Source organism: Helianthus annuus, chromosome 6 (genome assembly GCF_002127325.2).
Source record: "Helianthus annuus cultivar XRQ/B chromosome 6, HanXRQr2.0-SUNRISE, whole genome shotgun sequence".
NCBI lineage: Eukaryota > Viridiplantae > Streptophyta > Magnoliopsida > Asterales > Asteraceae > Helianthus > Helianthus annuus.
Window position 1 is genome coordinate 74,461,425 of NC_035438.2, and position 8,906 is coordinate 74,470,330.

General features: G+C 32.2%; 1 long non-coding RNA gene across 2 annotated transcripts; it reads right to left on the bottom strand.

Annotated features, from left to right (window-relative positions):
• Nucleotides 1-4,926: 4,926 nt before the first annotated feature.
• LOC110900067 lies at nt 4,927-6,779 on the bottom strand. Of its 2 annotated transcripts, none has more exons than XR_004861566.1 (5): nt 6,693-6,779; nt 6,550-6,608; nt 5,741-5,833; nt 5,309-5,616; nt 4,927-5,200 (listed from the first exon to the last, which is right to left on the bottom strand). It is a non-coding gene; the product is annotated as an uncharacterized LOC110900067 (long non-coding RNA). The 2 variants fall into 2 exon arrangements; XR_002570746.2 differs by having other exon boundaries at nt 5,741-6,094.
• Nucleotides 6,780-8,906: the final 2,127 nt, after the last annotated feature.

Consider the following 8,906-nt stretch of genomic DNA (forward strand, 5'->3'; position numbering starts at 1 on the left):
AAGCTTGAAAATGAATGTGTTTATGTGTGTGTGATGAGCCGTGGGTATGAAGGAGAAGCAAGGAAGAAGGAGATGAATGATAGAGTATGATTTGTTTAGTACTTATAAAGATCTTCCAAATCTCCTTTAGGGTATAATACTAGAATATTCCTTACACAAAATCTAATATAATCTAATAAAATCAAGTAAAATCTAATAAAATCCTCATGTGGGACCCATAGGGCCGGATTTGGTGGAATGGGGGGTAAAATGTAAAAATTTGGAAGTTGATGGTTTAAAGTGCAAATGATAAGGCTTAAGTAAGTTTAAGTGTGTTTGGGTGTTTTTATAATTTTTAAGGTGTTCTAGCATCAATACTAGTTTAATATCATAAAAACATTATTTCTAGTCAAATTTTGATGTCCCAATTATTGTCAGGTTGTTCGGTTCGTTAAAGTGCTGAATTGCGCAGTTTCACTAAGTTTGAAGCACTTTTTGTGTCAGTTTTAATTCCCGACACTTTGTAAGTTATTTTGGGTATAAAAACATAAATTCTATACGATATTAATGTGCTTAAAAGCTGATTATAGCTGATTTATAGGTGAATTATGCTGATTTCTGCGTTTAAAGTGCATTTCGGGTGCTTTTTAGTGCATAGCTTAGCTTCCGGAAAGTTTATATGTTAACCCTTGTATCCACACTTGGGTTTTATTGTATTTTAGATGTTGGACCTACTCCTAGGCCCCAATTCTATTGTCTGATTTTTTTCTGCAAAACTGCTGACACAGTGTGTCTTACCGGTGAGTTTACTAGTCTTTCTGAAGCAACGCTAAAGTAATGTATAAAGCAATGTTTGAAGTATAAAACGTGCAAGAATTCACATGTATAGCATGAAATCAGACTATGTTGACATTTAAGCACATAATTGTAGATATTTAATAATAATTAGACTGTACGGAAATTACTGGTTTTGTACCAGTTGTCACATTTTGTACACTTTAAACACACAATTTGCAGAAGCTACATGTTCTTACTGTTTAGCATCAGTCCTTTTATCATTCTCATTTTTCTTCCGAACTGCCAAGGTACATGTAAATCAGTAAATGTTATTTTCTTTTGTTAAAGTTGTTGATGAAAAAGGTAAAATGGAATCACTGTTTATTATCGTTGCAGTTATGGAAATATTTGTATTTTGATTATTTATAAAGAGTTTGGGGTGGCAAAAGATATGAGAAGAAGTGGTCTGCAGTTATGCATAGCTGGTCTCGTTTTTGTTGCTTTAATCAACTCATATAGTGCTTCAGCCCTTCCTCCCCCGACACGGTAAGTTCATTGCAGATATAGACGACTATGTCTCTATACCAGCCTTATGACGAGTGACATCCCAATGTGTTGTTATTACATTAGTAGTTTTAAAGAATTTATGTAAAATAATCTTTATGCTCAAATTTTCTTTAACCTTTTTTCTGCAGCTTCGGGGAGAAATTTCTGCCATACTCTCCAACTGAAATCATGGCACCATCAAGTCCTTTAGCTCTCAAACTGGCATCACACTTACCTTCTGTTGGAGCTAAAATGTATGGAGCTTTCTAGTGTTCACACTGTTTAGAGCAGATAAAGGTACTCCATATACACTTGCTACCTTGTTATGTCACACCCGATTTCCGGTGGGCCCGGAAGGGTACAATCGTGACGGTTGGTTAACAGTTATCACAATATAATAATATGCAGCGGAAGTATTGGATTAAAATTTTATTAAAATAAAGCTTGAATGTATAAAAGTATTACAAGCATTCGATACAAGCCCACAGGCAGGATCTGAATAAACAGAGCTTTAGACATCATAGGCCTTAAGCATTAGGAGTTGCAAATTCCTTATCCTTCATTCTAGGTGACCGGTATTCCCAGCCTATAATAAGGTTTGGTAACTGCTGTTCAATCTTTTGAAAATACGTCAGCCAAAGCTGGTATATACAATTAACTGACTCTTTGGAAAACAGTTTTTCGAAAAGAGTTTATACATATGGAACACCCGTAGGTGATCCTTTAAATATATCTTGGGATTATTCTTGTTACAAGATTATATACTTGATTTACCCATTGGGTTGTCCGGACATGGTATCATTAACCCCCAATTACATCAATTATCAAGTAAACGGATTAAACCATATTCTTACACTTTTGCGCAATCATAGGCGACTTACTTATGTAATGACCGCCCCAAGAGGCAGATTTGTCATCCCAAGTTTCCACTAAAATAAGTCAAGAGTATTTACCTTTTTGCTAGCTTCCATTCAATAAGACTATATTTGGCAAAGAGCCGCAAATCTAAGTATTATTGACCCAAGTCCGATTATCTTGGGGGGGGGGGGGGGTACTATAGTCTGGAATGAATAGATTTATTATCTGTTAGAATGTATACGGGCCAATGGTAGTTCCTTTAGATATGACCCGATACTTAAGAATATGTTCGCTGGATTAAGCGTATACAGAATAGAATGTGGTTTAAACCCAACAAATACTAGGACTTGTATAATATGGGTAAACAATGTACATTCTAGATTTTGAGATCAAAACGATAAGGTTAAACCCTATTCGGTAAACTTATGTAAACTAGTTACGTAAGTCTATCCATACGCGTATAAGCGATAACAGGTAACTGGATGAGTCATGAACAAATTCCATATGCCAATACACTTTAAACAAGTTATAATATCAGTAGGATATCAACTTGTATGCCCGTTAAGGTTTTAAAATCAAACTATGCCTCATAAGGACATTTTGGTAATTTTACAACTTATAAAAGGAGCTTGCAAGTAACCTGATGTTATGGTTATAAAAATTCTATAAAAATGGTTAGGTTATGACATCATATCAGTAGGATATCAAATATATGTGTGGTTTACGCTCGAAGACCAAACTATGCGCCGTAGGGGCATTTCGGTCATTTCACACATAGTTTTGAAAATTTATTTGGGATTCTGAGTTTAAGACTTATACCTACTGTAAAAATATTTAATATGGTTTATAAAATCATTAGGTAATGAGTCTTGGTTCATAAATATGGTTTAAAACCATACTATGCGCCTAAACGGCGTTAAAGTCGTTAAATGACGATTTTTGTGATGGTTCATGAAACCTCATGTTATGACCACCTTTGAAAAATGAAAACATTTTATTTGTCATAACATATCAGTAAGCAAAAGGTTTGGTTTGAATATTATGCTTAAAACCGATTTTATGTGCCATAAGGGCATTATGGTCATTTATCGGCATTGTACGAGAACTTGAAGTTAAACTCAGTTTACAATCAACTTAGCATCCCAAATAACCCTAACTATAATATCATATCAGTAGGTAAGTAGGTAACGAGTTTTATGCTAAAATTATGTTTAAAACTCATTTTGGGTGTAAAACGGCATTTTAGTCCTTTTAAAAGCATAGTTTACGCTTATATGCGTAAACTCAGTTTATGACCATATTATAAACATCAAAATATTCTAAACATGTTTACTTAGTCAAAGTACAGCATAATAACAGAACATGCGCATAAACTCAGATTACTAGTCCGATCATGTAATATAACCTTATAGGTTATACTATATTATAATACAATCATAACGGAACTTTAAAGCAGTAGCATACTAGTCTAATTCGGTTTATAATCGAAAGTTAAGCCTAAATGTTAAGCGTTACATGACCCATTGGTATTGTATAAATATAAATATAAATGTGAATACAACTTTCTTAATATGGATTATACGTAAATGTTAACCGTTACATGACCCATCGGTATTGTATGCCATTTCGTCCAGATGTACCAGGGGTTTCGTAATCAATTTCTGAAACTGGATCAACATGTAACCATGCCTTGATCTTTCTATTGATAGCCGTTGAAAAGACATATACTATCAAGACAAACAATTCAAATTAGAAAGAAGAAAAAGAATTTTCCAATTAAGTACTCAAAGATAAAACCGAGTTCAACAAGTTTGATGTTGAAGAAGAGCATACACTATCACATACCTGAATGTTATGTAAGAATAAAAACTTATTTAGTCATTACTTATTAACAGAGTTGAACAACAATTGAGAACAAAATACAGAAAATAGTAAAGAGAACAAGATTACTCTCTTAATAAATTGAGTGAATGATTAAATTAGTTTTTTTTATTACTAAGATAAAAGCCAAACTACATATATTTAACTTAAGGGTATTTTTATTACAAATTAAAAATTAAAAAACCGAGATATATTAATTGAAAAGCACAATTACGTTGAACATCAATTTACAAAAACGTATGATAAAAAACTTATAACAAGTTAAATACATAATTTTTTTAGGTTTCCTTAATTAAGTAAATAATTAAATAAGTTTGTTGTTTTCTTAGAGTAACAGCTAAACACATAAATTTTTACTTTCAAACTTGAAGTATTTTTATTACAAATTGAAAACATACATATATTAACTAAAAAAACGTAAGCTAAAACATATAATTTTCTTTTTTGAATGGCAAATTTCTTATTCTCTACTGTCTATGTGACTTGAACCCAAGACCTCCCTCTCCCAAAGTGTTTAAAGGTTTTGTCTTTGCCAATAGACCACCACCGCATTGATAGCTAAAAAGTATAATAATTTAGAAAAATAAGTTTATTAAACAAAATCACTATGTTTTATTTAGGAATAATTAATTTAGGCTTTAACCAATTAGATTAGAGGAGAGACAAACCAATTAGAAAAATACCCATTTATCTAAATACTTTTCAAAATACCCAAAATGGTAAATACTTTTTGTAAGTACACTAATATGGGAAAAAAAACTCCATGAATGTGTTACGTATTGTGCGTGTATGACTGATAGTATGTATGTATATGTATGTATAACAAGTCTCAGTTTTACGTATAAACACTTGTTTAACGATTGATTGCATATAACACAAGTATGATTGATATAAATATGATTTTCTTATTATGATCGAAGTCTCGTATTACAAGATTGGAAATGAAATACAAATACAAGTTTCTATATATATAAATGTGAATACAATTTTCTAAATATGGATTATACAGAAATGCGAAACGTTACATGACCCATCGGTATTGTATGCCCTTTGGTCCTCGTCCAGACATAACCATCGGTTTCATAATCAATTTTTGAAACTCGATCAACATGTAACCATGCCTTGATCTTTCTATTGATAGCCGTTGAAAAGATATATACTATCAAGACAAACACTTCAAATTAGAAAGAAGAAAAAGAATTTTCCAATTAAGTACTCAACGATAAAACTGAGTTCAACAAGTTTGATGTTGAAGAATATCACATACCTGAATGTTATCTTTGCTATGCGGCATATAGAACTAATAGGTGCGTCATGTCCTTCAAAGATGAATAAGTTAGTGCCTGTTTTAGCATTCTAAACCTGTATTAACCCATGACGTTTTTAAGCTTCAGTATTGTATGCCATTTCGTCTAAATATGGATTATAGAGAAATGCTAAGCGTTACATGACCCATCAGTATTGTATGCCATTTCGTCCAGATGTAACCAGGGGTTTCATTATCAATTTTTGAAACTTGATCAACATGTAACCACGCCTTGATCTTTCTATTGGTAGCCGTTGAAAAGATATATACTATCAAGACAAACACTTCAAATTAGAAAGAAAGAAAAAAAAAAGAATTCTCCATTTAAGTACTCAAAGATAAAACTGAGTTCAACAAGTTTGATGTTGAAGAAGAGCATACACTATCACATACCTGAATGTTATCTTTGCTATGCGGGCATATAGAACTAACAGGTGCATCATGTCCTTCAAAGAATAAGTTGGTGCCCGTTTTAGCATCCTAAACCTGTATTAACCCATGACTTTTTTAAGCTTCACTTCAAAGCATTTTGAAGCCGATTCGGGGTCAAACCCTAACCCGATTTGTGTACCTCTAACTTCAACTACTCTCTAAACCTATTTATCAAAAAATGCAGCAATTAACCCTAAAGATGCCGCCCCTAATGCTATGTTTTCTTGTAGTGCCACCTGACCCTAACCATCATCTTTATGGTTACGATCATCAGCCTTCAGGTTCTCCACACGGAGATGGCTTATGACCATTGCCCTAAAAATGAAACAACATAGAATGTTAAGTTGTTAAGCCCTTAATTAAAATCATTGCCAATTTGATTCAAGTTTTCTGATTTGATTCTTAGAAGTTGCTTGTGTTTAATTCGATGACAAGGGGATAGCCCCTACAAAATTTTATAAGTATAAACTTTGGACAACAAGTTGTATGTATATGAACTAAACTACTTGAAGATTTGTGTGTAATTGAAAAAACTTTTATTAAAACACCTACAGAAAGAATACCAATGTAAAATATAGAGAACATATGAATCCTGATTAACTTTACCAAAAAAATATCCAAATTTTTCAGATTCGACTGAATCCCAACACAAGAGCGTTAAACCTTTTATATTGGTCAATATTCATTTTACACGGTGAGCGTTAAACCTTTTAAAGGATAGCTTGTTAAAGTTCAATGAATTATACAGAATTTATACGATTAACAGCTACCTGAAACGAGTTGGGTCTTCCGAAATCCGATGAGCAGTCAACGATCGTTCTTCAACACCCTACATGATGATACCGATTCTATGTTATGAAAACAAAAACAAAAAACTGAAATAAGACCATAACTAGTTTCTGATCAAACTCACCGATGATTTAACCAAATCGGGAGGCCAGATTTATTGAAGTTGCAGGAACAAGCAGTAGCCATGTCTGACGGCTGCGGTGGTAGTCTGACAAACGAATAACCAAAGAGAGTAGATTTTATAATGGTGTTTACCCTACAATAATTACATATCTAACCCAATTTTTTTTTGCATTCCAACCCCTCCACTTAATCCCATTTCTATATTTAACCGTTCATATCTTAAAGTGGTAATTTTAAGTGCAAGTTTTTCTCACCTAACATCTTTTATATACTACGTGAATTTATATAAGACTAGCTTTTTTTTGACGTCGCGCATTGCGGCGAAACTGTTCTAATGATAATGCAAAACAAACGTGATTTGAAAATAAGCTTGATGTTTAGAAAAGACAAACCATTAGAACGGTTTAGTTTATCATTGTACATGTACTGTTTTATTTTTATGATATAAAAAATCATTTTATTTTGAATACAACTTCGTTTTTAACAAAACTTATAACGGAATGTCGAGTGAAAAATCAAGCACAACTACATACTTAAGTTTTAGAAAAAACTTATAAACGTAAATTATTAAAAAATATCTAATTATTTTATAAATTAATATATGTTCCAAAAAAAAGAATTATTAAAAAATGATAAAGGAAATATATGATTTTAAAAAGGAAAAATAAAATAAAATATGTTATTAAAAGTAAATATAACAATAAAACAATTATAACATATTAAATAAAAATAATAAAAAAAATCTATATATTATTTTAAAAATAAAATTACTATTCATCGTCCCTCGTTAACTATATATATATAAGGGTGGAAAAGCCTTTCGTTGATATTCTTAATTTCTCTCTTTTCTTTTCATTAAACATATAAAATAATTCTATTCCATATGATCAATTAAAAAGTAAAAATTTTCCATATGTGATGTTGCTATCTTTTTGGATTTATAATTGTGTTAGTGTGTTGTTGCTATGGTTTTGGATTTATAATTGTGTTAGTGTTACCATCTCCAGAGCACCTAAACAATGGTACCTGAGTTTTTTCCATCTAAACGGTATTTTAATAGATTTATCATGTCATAGTTAAGCATCAGTTGATTTAGTTAAGGTTATAACTAATGACTAAATCCCCATTAAGGTTTTTGGAAATGCGAAAGGGGTGGCGACATTCATTGAATTTTATATATTTAGAAATTTGCTTCAACGCTATTTGGGAAATTAAGTTAACGCCTTCAATTTGGGAAGAAAGTAGGTTACTCGATGAGTTAGAAAGTATTATTACGCGAATGTATAATCTAACTAATTTGTCATAATTTCATTATAATTTCCTTAATCGTATAAAAAACGTGCATCATTTTCCCATGTGTTAAGAGCGTATGCATTTTTTTTTTCAAAAAGGGCCCCGAATTTAAAATCCGCTTTAGGTCCCCAAAAAGGTTGAGCCGGCCCTGGTTGTAGACTTCTGTTCAATCGACTTGGAACTGGGTTAGAGACCCTACTAATAGGGTGGAAGGTCAACCAACAGTTGGAGTGGTGTCGATCACGAGATCTTGTTGGTTGCTAGATTGAGATTCTAGCTTCTTGATGCCGCTAAATCCGATTCAAGCCTCCATTAACCGCATACCATCTAAGTTGAACCTAGCTTGTCAGGGCGTGGATGTGGGCATTCAAAACTGCCCTCCATATGTTTGAGGGAGGAGACCACTTATCGTATTTTATGGGATTATTGGATAGCTAGATCCATTTGGTGGTCAATTAGCTTAAAATTCTATATCTAGATTGGGAGCTCCAAATTCAACATATTCTTTGTTCGGCGTTGGAGTGAAAGCTTCTAAGGATTAGAAGAAGATTATCGGAACGGTTCTTTTGGTTGCAAGAACGAGAAGATCTTCAATAATCATCACATTTATTTCACATGACCGACAAATCTAATCTAAGAGAATTTGTTTTTGGATTAAAAGTAGATCTAAGTATGACAATATTAATTAGGATTTGTGGTGTGAGTTTAATATCCGTGATGTGATATTGTAACTGTCGGGGGTTGATTTCTTATTTTAAATATAGATATTTGACGGTTCAAAAAAGTGAATTTAGAGAAGAGTCAATAAACGCAAAACATGAGTTTTCACACTTTTGGTAAATTAAGGGTTTAAGGATTTGTTAAATAAACAACTCATTCTTTGTGAATTAATTATTTCACCAATAATAGCAATGTTAAGGGA